Here is a 14,883-nt window from a genome sequence, read left to right as displayed (position 1 = left end):
AAAATGCCTTCAAAAACGCTCAGTTGTGGAAAGTTGTGGTTAGGGCTCGGTTTGGGGATCGTCAAAGTTATATTTATTTTATAGTTACCGCCAATTTTCTAAATATTGTTGCGTATAAAGGAAAAAGAGAAAAATGAATAAAAATTAGATTAAAGGATTAGGTGTATAAATGCGTAAATTTAGATAACATACAAACATGTTTAGATTATCATCAAGAATACTTCTATTTCTTAGTAACGTCGCTTTTTATTTAAATCATTATGGATCAATAACCTTCCCAAAAAAGAGATTTACAACACAAAAATTTTCACCTCCAAAGGCAAAGAAACATTTCATTATTCATCACTTAACCTGGACTTTGTGCAGGTGCAAACTATTTTCGTCAATTCAAACGTACGAAACGTTTAAACGCTTAAAAACCTCTTGCAACCACTTCAAGTTAGCAGTTCTTTTGGCGTAACTCCAGTGCGGTCAATTGCTTTAAACTCGTTCATAACAGTACTTGCGAGTGTCGGGACTTCACAAAGATTCAATTATTTTTTTAATAGTACAAGTGTGAAAATATTAACGATAACTTGAACTGAAATAGCTATAAAAAGATTACAGGGTACTTTAAGTTTCTACAAGTGAATAAAAATATATGCAAATATCGTTCTTCAGTAATAAATGAAGACAAGAGTTATGTAACTTAATATTATGTAAGTTTCATATGTGTTTTAGTAAATAATTAGAAGCGTAAACCAAATGAAAGCAATTATTGCAGGCTTAAAGCAATTAAGCCCTTTAGTTTTTCCAACACTCGTACGCGTACGACTCTCATCCCTGAGGTCGTAGGTTCGATCCCTGGCTGTGCACCAATGGAATTTATTTCAATGTGAGCATTTAACATCCACTCGAATGGTGCAGGAAAACGTCGTGAAACTGGCTTGACTTAGACCCAAAAAGTCGACGGCGTGCGTCAGGCATAGAAGGCTAATTACCTACTTGCCTATTAGATTAACAGATCATGAAACAGATACAGAATTCTGACGCTCAGACCTAAAAAGGCTTGATTGCTTTACTGTAATATAACATTGATTTATTTTATAAATTGTAATATAACATTCTTGTTTCCGATAATGTCCAATAGGTCTACATTTATATTCTTTAACAAAAATGTTCCTTAGATGTAAGAACCCTCCAATACGCCAAGTAAGTTTTTTCTTACCGTCACAACTCCACTATCCTTAATTTTATATTAGTTACAAGCTTATATGACACGATTAAAACTAGTTGACACCCAGCTTTAAACAAAGTGAACCCTATTAAGTAAAACACCTGACTTCATTTATGTGAATCAAGATTTTTTTTTAATTTTGTTGGTGCCATACGAAAAAGATTCCAATAAGACACATATTAAATGGGAAAATAAAAAAGTAACAGCCTTATGTCCTTAAATCAGTCGTTAACTAATCTCACATTTCATGGCTGACAGCTCAGCTCATAGTTTCTATGATATGAGATAATGTCTGTGAACTTTAGGTTCGCATTTGATAACGTATATTCATCTTATTGAACAGTGAACCATTGTTTTATCTCTAACAATGTAAATTTAAAATCAATCAAAAATATAATTATCATACAATGACTTCTGATTAACGAGTTAGGTCTGGTATTGCTTCTATTTCAAATCATTTTCCCTTTATTTATACGTTCTAAAAGAATGTATATGCCTAAATAACACAAGAAAATATGACATCACAAACACACATCAATTATATTAGAAGTAAGTTTTTTTTCTACTTCTTTTGTGCTTCTCCATTAATGGAGTTTGGCCTTCAGTCTCTTGAAGCGTGTCTTATCCTGTGCTAGATACACCAACTCTTCTGCAGTTGCTATACCCATACACTCCCTAACACTCCAAAGCCATAATTTCTTCCTTCTAGCGCCACGTCCACTACACGAAGTTTACCCTGGATTTTACTTATTATAATTAATTTAAGGAGGTGGTAGCGGTCATTGTCCAACATGGTCTATTTTTTTTTTCTATTTTTTTGAAGAGATGTGATTTATCTCCTTTATAGATAAGCCTGTTACATGTCTCATTAAAAAGTATTTTTCTTTACCTACGAAATTTGAAATTTAAATTTGAAATTCTGCTAATTAAATAAAAAAAATCTATAGTTTCAAGCATCAAACGCAATCGCTTCAATTTACTGTACATACTAAAAATAACTGTTATAAGAGGCCATAGTGATATCAATATCGGCTGTCAATATCACGCATCCGATATATGAAAAAATCCGGTGCTCAATATGTTTTCGAGGATATTACGCGATGTAGGGCTTCAACTAATCGCTGTGAATATGAGGGATATCGGAAATCTTTATATCAGTTCCGCAACATAGGTTTTTAGGCTTTGAGAGTTTAATGTAGATGTATTCCAGACAACAGGGTTTAAATGTCCATATAACCATTCAGAGAAAACACCTTGCTAATTTTTTTTATTATATTTGAAATTCTTGTTAGTATTATAAGCCAACCGCATATTTATTTACAAAAATTTACTGTACAAGTTTCTGTGAATATCACAAAAATTATGAATACTTTAAATAGTAACTTACTAAATATACAACCTTTACATTATAGGTCTGGACCTCAGATTTCTGTGTCATGATTGTTTGTTTTTTAAGTAGGTTATTTTTAATTTAATTGTGATTTTATATTTTTTATTACAATATTTGTCATCAACCTTCCTTGCCAGACACGCCGTGTTCATTTTTAAGTCTAAGGCATGCCGATTATCTTCCCCTTTCAAGCTAGTATTAAATGCGCCAGAAAGTCTATTGGTCCACAGTCGGGGTTCCAACCTATGACCTAAGAGATAAGCCGTACGCTCAAGCCACTAGGCTTAATATGAATTTTCTTACATATATATTAAATCATTTCTTCATTTATATAATCCTTTAGAGAAGTTAACATCCTTTCAAATAAAACATTCCTCTACTTACGCCCACAGAAAACTCACGGCACCCACACGGCAAAAGCAATATATCAAAAAAACACTATAACATAATAAAATAAATATCAGGTAAATGACATATTAAAATATTTAAGAGCGCCATGTAAACTTTTTAACAACTTAATATGATCGACTGAAATCGTAGTCTAGAAAACTTTTAGGACTACTTCAAGCTTACTCTACCTTACAAATATAATTACTTTAGTCGCAGTATATAGTCATTTCTATAATACAGAAGATTTTCTTTCGAAATAAGGCTGGTGACGTGTTACCACGGGACATCTATAATATTAAGGCACTAGCCTACAAGATGATATGAAACATATTATTGTTATTATCTTTATAGATATATTAACTTGATAGGCTCTATCATAGACATAATAGCCTTGTTAATAGAAAAAAACACAACTTTACCCCAAATGTCGTAGTTTCGTAACACTACTATTTTCTATGGGTTTATATTTTTGTAAGCATCATAAGAAAACAAAGTGTTACAGAAGAATCACCTACTTGTGCATAAAGAAATTACCAATGGCCACTAAATGCCCCATTATGCGATTCATTCGTTTGCGTGTGTAGTTTGACAAGCTGAGTTAAACTTTTCATACATTCAATAGTTTTACTTCGAAATTGGTTCATAATTCATTTGATAACGACTGCAGACGACGGTTCACATGCCTGGAACTTACAACAAGTGGTAATAATAGGTCTGCGAAAACCTGAAGGGTCAAGCCTTCATATAACATTAAACCATCGATGGCGCTTTGATAATACACTGTGATTTACCAAATCCAATATATATTTTTTTAAATTATGGGGTTATTTACAATAATTTATATTTTTGAACTAGCGGTAGTAGATTAGCTTCCGCGCGCCGATTTGCATGAATTTTGTACATATCTATTCGACAATAATGATTCAAATTACGTAAAAACCCAAATTAATTATACTTCAAGATAGTTATACTATATGTGTGAGATAATCGCGATTTTACCGATCGGCAATTTCATTTTATATAGCAGACTATCTTCCTATTATCAGGACTTTTTTAGGCGAAAGCCTCATCTATTTATGTCCTATTAGCTGTGATTCGCATCCCCCGTGGCCCTCTCTTCATACTCTTAAATGGAGCATTCAAAACGATTCAAATCGTACCACTACTTTTTAGAAGAAATCAGACATCTTTCTAGCTATATTTGTGTTTAGTGATAAGTTATTTGAAAACCCCAAAAAGTTTGTCGTGATTTATAACTCGAATCTAATTTATTCATAAGTGATTAAAAGAGAAACTTATCCAATAAAGGCTGTCAACAAATAAGTTATTGTATTACGTACTTATAAAAGAAATCCACATTACCAAATGTTATTATTTATATAACTGCCTCGACCCAATTTCGTACTAGTATCATTTAAATATATCGACAACATAACAGCTGATTTTAAAATAATTGTTATTGAAGTCACTTTAAATTAATAGTTTTTAATATCTGTCATGTTCAAAGCGAGAATAACCTATACGAAGTACCTGAATCAAGCGAGTAACAGTTTAAGTTTGTTAAACTAGTTTTAAACGTTTCTCAATCCGTACAGGGGTTAGGACAAAAGGCTCACTGGCAATGGCTTAAAAAAGCTAATATCCGCTCATTATGGCAACCCGCAGCCAGAGCCCTGATTAAATTTGAAACCATAAAAAATCATTGCAAGCTTCGCGTGCTGGCCAATATTCAATTACAATATCATCTACCTATTGCAGGGTAAAGGTAACTATCAAAGCTTTTACAAAAAGTACTGACCGTAACCATTTTGCGTTATAGCTTTATTGGAAATTCATTTGCTCCGTTTTATTAGGTTTCGAAATATTTGTATTGCAGCACACACTCTTAATTTTAACATTTCCTAACATACGTGATCGTAACGAACTTAAGTGAGCCTTGATACATTGAAAAATGCATTAATTTATTTTCAAGGTTTGATAGTCATTATAGAAAATTAACAAGATATTTAATTTACATTTGTATACGGTATTTTAATATTATGGGTTATATAAAGCCCTTTGTGAACCTTCAATCATTTTTAATTTGACCGGAATGAAAGTCATTCATTAGGATAAACTCACCAAGTTTCTCCTAATACGTTTGTGAGGTAAAAAGATAAATTACTCGATATCTTTCAGCCAAATGAGCTGAGACGTGTAATCACTTCCTTATATATTACTTAATGAATATTGATTCTTACCTATAAAGATACTCTATCTACAATATTATTAACCTACATAGTAACAATAATAACATTAATTGAAAATTAATAAATAGAAACTTAAAACAATTTTAAAAAGTGGTCCCTGTGGTAGTGTTTTAATGCAGGCAGCATTTCCTCGCTGTATTGCGATATTTTTTTTTATGTCTATATGAGTATTATTTAGTGATAGCATTAAACACTTTTTAAATAATAAAAAATCAATTCAATTGAATGCATTAATCAGAAATACATTTAATTCACTAAATTAAATGTATGTTAAGAATATTGTGCATACAAAATAAAACTTAAAATTATCTGCTACGGCGGTATTTTGTTTACACGGAAGACTATATTAACTAAATAATGTACACACATAAATATACTAAAAAAATGCTGTTTAAGCTTTTGTAATAAAAGCTCCTCAACTCAAAAGTCTAAGGAAACAAAAGTATTCATCTCTCCATACTTTATCGAAAGTTGTTGGGAGCCATTAACGTATATTTTGTTTGAAACTCAGCCCAGATTCAGAAGTATCTTGTAAACTTGGAAGACAAAGAGAGGGATACAACTTGCAAGTGCCGTAAAGATGTTTATGCAGGGACACGAATCCAATGCTTTTACACTGTACGACACTTGCTAACGAATCGTATGATATATTTTATATAGTTGAACCTGAATGTCGTGAATTGGCTGTATTATTTTCAAGTAAATTTCAAGATCGTTTTCAAAAGCAGTTTTTTAATATCGGTTTGTTAGTGAATTCTTTTCTCAGAAGAAACTCGGCTAGACGTTAAAAAAACTTGCTTATTAAAGTTTCTCGTTCTATGCATAGTTAATAACTTTTATTTATTATAGACTTTCTATGATATCATTACGTAACTCGTCATATATTTTTATTTAACGAGATGAATTAAATAAACCTTTTTAGGTATGGGCCTCAAATGTCTGTGTCTGTTTCATGATATTTTGTTAATACAATAGGCAAGTAGGTGGATCAGCGTTCTGTGCCTGACGTATGCCGTCGACTTTTTGGGTCTAAGGCAAGCCGGTTTCCTCACGATGTTTTCCTTCACCGTTCGAGCAAATGTTAAATGCGCACATAGAAAGACAGTCCATTGGTGCAGCCGGGGATCGAACCTCAGTGATGAGAGTCGCACGCTGAAGGCGCTAGGCCAACGCTACTCTTTTTTCTGAATTAGCTCAATATAATAATAAATTTCTCGTAAGTTATAAATATCTCTTGTACGTGTCATACTAGCCTATTGTAAGTTGCAAATCAGACTGCAATCAGAACTGGTGTGGACAGCTGTAAATTTGTTCGGAACTCCAATATTATGGCGAGGGTTCAATAGAGAGTTCCGTAGGTGCTGCTTCGGTGATTAGTTTCTAGGGAAATGCAAATTCCTTTATGTGCGTGTCGTGTTTCCAACTACGTGAACATTTGAATATTTTGAAATTTGCTCTCAATGTATAAACAAAGTTAAGTTTTTCCCTAAATAACATTAAAGATACACTCACATATTGTTTTGAGCACTTACGACTATGGTGATCGATTTGAGTTAACATGACATAAATGTTTCAAATTTTAAGTTTGTAAAAACAAATTTTATTTATTTTTATTTATTTATTTACACTTCGTTACACTACAAAATAAAAATAAAAATTAACATAATTAAATCAAAAGGAGGGCAAATGGCGGCCTTATCGCTTACGAGCGATCTCTTCCAGGCAACCACTGTGAGTATAGGAAAAAAAAGAAATGTATTAAATAAGATAGGCAAGTAGTGCAAAAATACATGTAATACATAGGAAAAACTAAACAGGGATAAAATATTAAAGATACATTAAAGATAGAAAGTAAAAAGACACATAAATCACTTATAATTTAAGATAAGTCTCACGTCAGTTAGTAGTTAGTAAGAAAGTTAGGGATACGATATGGACAGGTAATGTTTGTACAGAAGAAATTTAAAGGAAGATAAAGAAGGAGCTAAGCGAATAGGGACGGGAAGTGAATTCCATAGCCTAACTGCAGAGACCTTAAAGGAATCGCCAAGAAAGGAGGAGTTATGAGATGGGATTTCAAGGGTATAGTTTTCGGAAGAGCGTAAGCTATAGTTATGGGCTCCCAAAAATTGAAATCATTTTTGAGATAGGAAGGAGTTTTAGGGTTGAACAGGATGGAATATAGGAGATGAAGAACATGAGCATCACGTCACTGACGAATTGGCAACCAGCCTAGCCGCTTACGGAACGCAGATATATGATCGTACTTTCTTAGACCGAATATAAGTCTGATACAGAAATTGTCTGTATTTAATGATAATTTCTGAAATTCTATCGTTCATTCTATTAAACCGATCTTCTCTTAACCTTAAGATATACCTTAAGTACACAATAATGTAATTAGTTATATCTTATTATTATTTTAATTAGTGTAAAGGGGTAACGTTATTAATAAATATAATATAATAGTGTTAAAGCAATCAATATGGCTTTTAATAAAGTATACTCTCCGGTAATATATGGTACGTCGTCGCCTTTTAAGTTGTTTGAACGGTGGAAAAGCAGAGTCTCAATGTATCGAGGTCACTCGTTCAAATATAAGGTTAAATCAATATGTAGTAAGCTTTTACAACTGTAATTGGCAGTATCTTTATCGAAAAGATAAAAGTCGAATTTCCCATTACGTAAATTGAAAAACATTACGCGAGTGTACCTTCCGATTGAATTAAATTTTCATTTTACAAAGTGTTTTAATAAATATTTTTATTTTAATATCGTTAGGGATAAATGTTGTGATTTATATGATATCATCTCAGAACTGAAATGTCTATCATTGACATATTTAGAGTATGTCTTTTCTGTATTAACTTTATTTGAGAACTGTGATTTACTTGGACTACAAAGTGATGGTATGCTCGGTGCCTAAACCGTAAATGTATGTTTGTCCAAATGTTTGATCCTTTGTAATTAAGATAATTAATCTTATATTACGTTTTTTGAGATATATACGCAATTTATGCCATATATAATGTATGTAGTGTGGTAATGATATCTAAATAGTATTGATATGAAACTATAGGACATCTTCAATCTTTGTATTATAAACCTGCACTGAATAATAAATATTACATTATTTTATATAAAAGATTAATTTAATAAGTAAGTTGTATAATGATAAATTAGTAATCCAATATATACAATAAATAATATTATAATAGTATAATATACCAAACAGACTTCCATTTACACCTCAACCATACCCAAGGAGATACAGTGTTCATATATCCAACCACTACACCACAGGACACGACCAATACATACACTACAATAATAAATATATACATGGGGATGTGAGTGCCTTTTTTCTTAAGGGTTTCAATACAGGGCACTGACTTTACACCAACCTTATAAAATATAGTACAATACTTTTAAAAGAATACATACCATACTTTCTTGTATTTTAGACTGACTAAAAAACATATTTCATCCCAAAGCCGTCTATGATATACCAAAGTTTCTCGTAATATAGATAAAAATGTATGATTACGTATATTATTTATCGTTAGCAACAGGTTGTATGATCACACAATAGGTACTTCACTTAATATTTGTTTGCAAACATTGTGTAGTTGTTTAGAAGTGGCGTAATTAGTATTTTCCGAGCCCGATTTCGAGTGAACAAATGTTTAATCGTTTGTATGGTGCATTATTAGCGCTTCGTGTGTTTTGATTGATATATTCTCTAATTTATTTACTGGTTTATTTGATAGTTTTAGTAATAATGGCGCGTTTTAGTCCTTCAAAACTAGAGCTATTTAATTATTACTTGTTTTGTCATTGCATTTGCTTTAAGACTTTAATTATAATGTAACGATGCTTAGAGCTAAACGTGTGAGCACTATTCGTGAGAGTACGCGTGACTGTTAAGTTTTTTTATTACCACTATAAAAGACATTTTGTTAAAGAGGTTTTAACAAAATGTAAGCATATAGTTATTTTTATTTATCACTGCTTCCATTTAAATATTATTTCAACTTCAATTTCCTACCCTAAGACGATCCTGTGGATGGATGACGAGAATTTTATGAGGTAGAAAAATAGTATGTATATAAAGAGTAATTCAGTAAAAGACAAATAATTCATTATAACAGTTACATTAAATAAAATTATTTTTTATTGATGTCAAAATAGAATAGAATAAAAATATAAAAAAGTTGAATGACATAGACCAAAAATAATTGTACAAAATTACACAAAGAGAAACGTAACAATAAAACAAATAAAATTTTATTAACTATAAGTTGATCATTGAAAAATCCAACATGAAACTATCAAAACAGCTAACTGAAAATTCCTGCCTAATTTGTATGAAATAGAAAGACTCATACAGAATACACTCGCTGTAAAAAGTTTGTGTCAACCCGATACGGATGCGTACGAGTTGGGTTGACGTTAATTTTTATTATTTTAAGACATCTAAATACAAATTTTATTGTATGGCAGATAGTATTGTCTTTTGTTAAAATAGTTTTTACACATTAAGAAAAACACTTTTTGAACGGATTAAAGCTATGTATTATTATTAAAACTTATAATGATTTACATAACTCTAAATTTTAATTTTTACTAAAAATACTAAAAAAATATTTTATTCTTTAACAATATAGTCACCCTACAAACACACCACTAATATTCAGAAACTAGGAGCGCGGTGTAAAAGCAAAAAGCTCGGATCAATTGAAAGCTCGCGGGTAGATGAAACCGGTGGTTTTAGGTCGCCAAGCTATCTCACACATTGGAATAAAGCACTATGTTGTTATATGTACTTAAACAAAAGGCAAATCAACCAATGTTTTTGTACATTACGTTGTAGGCTATCCTAATTTTTTAAAGGTTTACTAATTCCGCGTATAGGCATTTAGATTTTGAACATTTTAAATATTAGTCTGAATAATAGAATAAAGCCATCTCATTTGCTGTGAAAGCTCAGTTTCGAGAGTAAAAACCGTACGTGGCCTACATTTGTATCGATAAGGCCTGCATTGTATGTTACCATTAAACATTATGGCAGTACGTGAAACCTTCACGTTTTACGGTCGTCAGTTTATTCTGTGCCTATTCCTAAGTTTTTTGAACTAACCACTGTTTTTAATTATTAGTAATTTGCTCCAACTGAACTATAGTACTGAATTTTTAATACATATTTTATTTAGATGTTTTGCATTATTTGTACGTTTACAATGGATAAAGTGTAATTAATACCAATAAAAATTAACAAAATATAACTGATTTTTTATATAATTTACTAAGGATTTAAAAAGGCGGACTTACTGTTTACGTAAAAACTGATCAGAAAAATATGTTCAAAACAAACTCACAGTAGTATTTGTGTGAAAATCAATTTCATTTAGAATATACTATATATATCACAGTATCTATATGTGCTTATAATTTTATGTATCCTGAATATCGAGGCAAACACGGAAAAATTATAACTAAATATGTTTCAAATCGTAATTTTAACAAAAAACTTAACAATCCTTTATATTCAAAACAGCAGCTTATAATGTCATACCCATGGGGTCGTTGGTCATCCGTGTCGCCGGAAACGTCAACGGACGTCCGCGACATGTGTACCGTGCCTTATACATTCCATTGCTCATTTAAATCATAGCGTTACTTCCTTAATTTCAAATTTGGAAATATATCATTTGCTTGGATACTGTAAGGAGGTTTTTTTCTAATCCTGATTAATTCTAGGCAGTAATTGGCAGCAAGCTCGTCTAAGTTTTGTTTTACGACAAGAAAGCTTTTATTTTATGGAATGTATTGTTTATGTTTATTAACGTTAGCAACGACAAGTCACAAGCAAATTACTAGGTTCGTAATACAATCTCAATCTTGTACGCTGTCTGTACGATTCTTATAGAAACGACGGTTTGACAGTTCACAGGTTTGATGGCAGGTTGTAAATACGACATTCGCGATTGATTCTTCTCAGTGCCTGCTGCCCTGCTAGTGATAACTCTCCCCTTTGTTCGGTCTATAGCTTGTCTTACACAGCTGTTATAGGGAGACTAGTGAGAATCGTGACTTGGTCACACCAGCGGGTTGGCAATCTGTCCCGTGGCCTGTACATTGCTGACGACATCCAGCTTATCCAGGTTACCTATAATTTTTATTTTCCGTTGAAGGATGATTATTTTTTATATAGTTCAATTATTAAAATAGGCACACCAATAATATCGTGATACCAAGCAGGAACGTAATAGAACGATGAGTGTTAACTAAGGACTCAAATTTTAAAGATATAATTTTACAACATATTATATTTTAAAAACCATTTTCATAGACAAATTCTCACTATTCTTGTATATTTTTAACAAAAATCATCGTATCAAAAATTACGTGAGGAACTGTTGGATGATCCTACAGTGCAATGTTTAAATTAAAATAATTTAAAGCACCAGAAAATAAAAATTCTAGTGACTATAGATTAACCAAATATCTAAAAATAATTTTCATGGTACCAATCGGGCTTATTCTTAATCAGTTCTGTACTATTATCACACTATCCTGTAAAAAGATATACTGTCTCACATATGACGAGATGTAGATTGTCTGATATTTAATTAATTTTAGCAGGTATTACTCAGTGTTTACAATACATAAAAACTTGTTGTATACAGTCAATAACAGAAAGAACAACTTTATGGTTAGAGTTGCGGGTGAGTTTGACAATATGATTGTTGATATGGCCACAAGTGTTGTGTCGGCAAGGATAGCTCTGACATCTAGCTAAGGAAAATAAATATTTTATCATATAATTCGCTGTACTAAGTGAATCCTAATTTATTTTGATATTTTTACGACAACACACATAAGTATTACGTATTAATGTACAACTTGTTATGAGAAGATTTCTTTTATTAAGTACAGAACTAAGTTAAAATGTTCTTAATAAATAACATAATGTTTTAACTCTGTTACCAATATTATTATTATTATTTGAAGCTTTTAAGTCATCGTGTACCTACTAAAACAATTACTAATCCAGTTCCGAACCAAACAGTACGAAATTCCACCTGTATCATCTCGACGTCCACGACTGAATGTTTTTTAAAGCAGTTTTTGCCACGCCTATGTGGAACCAGTTGCAATATTTCCGAAGCAATTTGACTTTGGGTCCTTCAAGAAAAGAGCGTACCAATTCTTAAAAGCCCGGCAACGCACTTGCGAGCTTTCTCGGTGTTCCATATAGCGTTCTTTTAAGCTAAAACTAATACACTTTAAATTCTTATTTGTCAACCAATGTCTTCCTTTTGCGAAACTCAGGAATTATCGTAAATAAAGATTTACACAGGGTAAGCGAAAGTAAGGTCAACGTTCAAGATTCAATTAGATTCTTTATCGGTTGGAACAAATCCGTTTTATTGCTTAAAGCTAGTCATCCACTTCACTGATTTATAAAAGCTTCATTCGTTTAACTGTAGATATATGGCGCGTGACCCTCAACTATGGGCGTGTGCGTGGCCGGCATAATTATTATTTTATACAATTATTAAGCCGAAAAATCATTCTAAGGCAACTTTAATAAATTTTTATTTTATATATATTTTATTTATATAACATAATTGAACCGTTACATTTTTCGATTAAGCGTCATATTATTCCGTTACGCGCTATCTTTTTCTTGTACCACGATTGATTCAAAGAGATCCGAAGCCATTAATAACAAAAATATATAATAACGATAACAATGAAAGTAATAAATCTATTACAATTAATGAAATTCTGTAATAATCTTAGTAGTAATAAGGTAAAATGAAATAATTGTATTATTTGTATTCATTGTCAATGATAATAAAAGCCTTCTGTTAAACTTTATCTTATTTTATTTTATTTAACCAATGTCTGAAAAGTTGCATATAGAAGATCATTTTCGAAAAATAAGTCCATAAAGAAGTTTCACTTCCTACGTGTGTACACTAATACACGCGCGTACACATAATATTTTATTTTACTCATTACACTCAAGAAGTAAAGAAGTTCTTTTCTAATACTAATATTTCGTTCAAAATCATAATAGGCTACACGTTCCTTTCTTGTCCGTATACCATTAATTTTAAAACTGTTAAAATAAATAATAACAAAAATAATTATTGTATAAATAAATTATTATTATGACGATTTGTAAATACAATATTTAGTCGTATTAGTAACAAAGGTTTCATATTTATAAAATTAATGAATCAAAGCTTCCAAAAGCTTAAAGCTTACAAATGATTGGTCTACAGACCTTAGCTTACACCGGACGAAAGCAGACGATAAATATTAATTAAGCGTTATACGAACGGTGACAATAATACTGATGCAATATGAACTCTATTCTTGATCTGATAGCTTATTACAATGATATGGGGGCTGCGGGTAAGAATGTGTTTTTGAATTGGTTTAAATGTTATTTGATTTTGGATAAATTACAACACACAAAAAGTCCCATGGCGCTTCAACACGTTACTCATGAAGGCAAAATGCGATTTGATGATTTAAAGGACCTCTCTGTGCCGACGACATGTCGGTTTTGGCTTTAGCAACCGCTTACCTGACATGACACGATGTTTGCTCTCGTACGCGTATGTTTACGTGTAGAAAATCCTTTGTTGTCCAGATGTCGAAACGCAAGATCCTAGGGTTGACACAAATATAACTAGGGCGTACGACCGAGTGTTGGTGTCAGTATAAAAATATGTCTTTCTCAAACTAAGAGTTTTTATAAGGAGGGTCGGCTAAGACCTGTAACCGTATTTTAAAACGTGAATTACAAATGCCGTGGTTACAATTTTTACATGGAACTAACGTTGCACATTTACTAAACACATTGGGATTTTAGTTCCATTGTCTCATATGTTTGTTTGTGTCTGTAATTTCTCTTTTTTAATAATTTATTATTATTTAATTATCATTATTGTTTGGTGTATAACTGTCACTCAAGATAGTATGAACCGACTGAAAATGAGTGTTGTTAGCTTTCATTCAAAGTCGCAAAATTAATCATTTGACGTGTCTATCCCTTATCTAAAATGTAGCTGTATTGTATCAATATGGTAATGGCATCAGTAATTGTCGTAGATATGATCAGATGTAACAATTATACTCATTTGCATAACACGGAGTAGACAATTACTGTTAGTGACACTAAATGGTTTAACGTTTATAAGCATATCGTATATTTTGTTATTGAGGTATGCTATCGTAACTGCCTATACATTTCTGTGTTTGCATCGTTTGTGTCGTAATAAAGCATATTCCAGTTATTCAATAATTTAAAAAATCCGACCTATTCTTGCATCTTTATTATCTTCTATGAAAATGAAGACAATGGTTTCGATATTTTTTACTTCTAATTGCATTTTGTTCTTGACTATTTAGTTGCCATCCACTAGGTGGACAGATGACCTAGTGTGGGTGGAAGGCTTTAGATGCAGAGCGCGGGAAACCCGTCTTGGTGGAAATTTAGGGGAGCGGACTTTCGTCTTGATGTCCAGGAGTGGCTGAATTGAAACAAAAATAATGAATAATATAAATTGTGAACGCTCAATACACATTTCTGTATATTCAACTTTTACGGATCTGTA

This window comes from Pieris brassicae, chromosome 7, assembly GCF_905147105.1.
Source record: "Pieris brassicae chromosome 7, ilPieBrab1.1, whole genome shotgun sequence".
NCBI lineage: Eukaryota > Metazoa > Arthropoda > Insecta > Lepidoptera > Pieridae > Pieris > Pieris brassicae.
The sequence above is the reverse complement of the archived record's forward strand: the minus strand, read 5'-3'. Positions refer to the sequence as shown.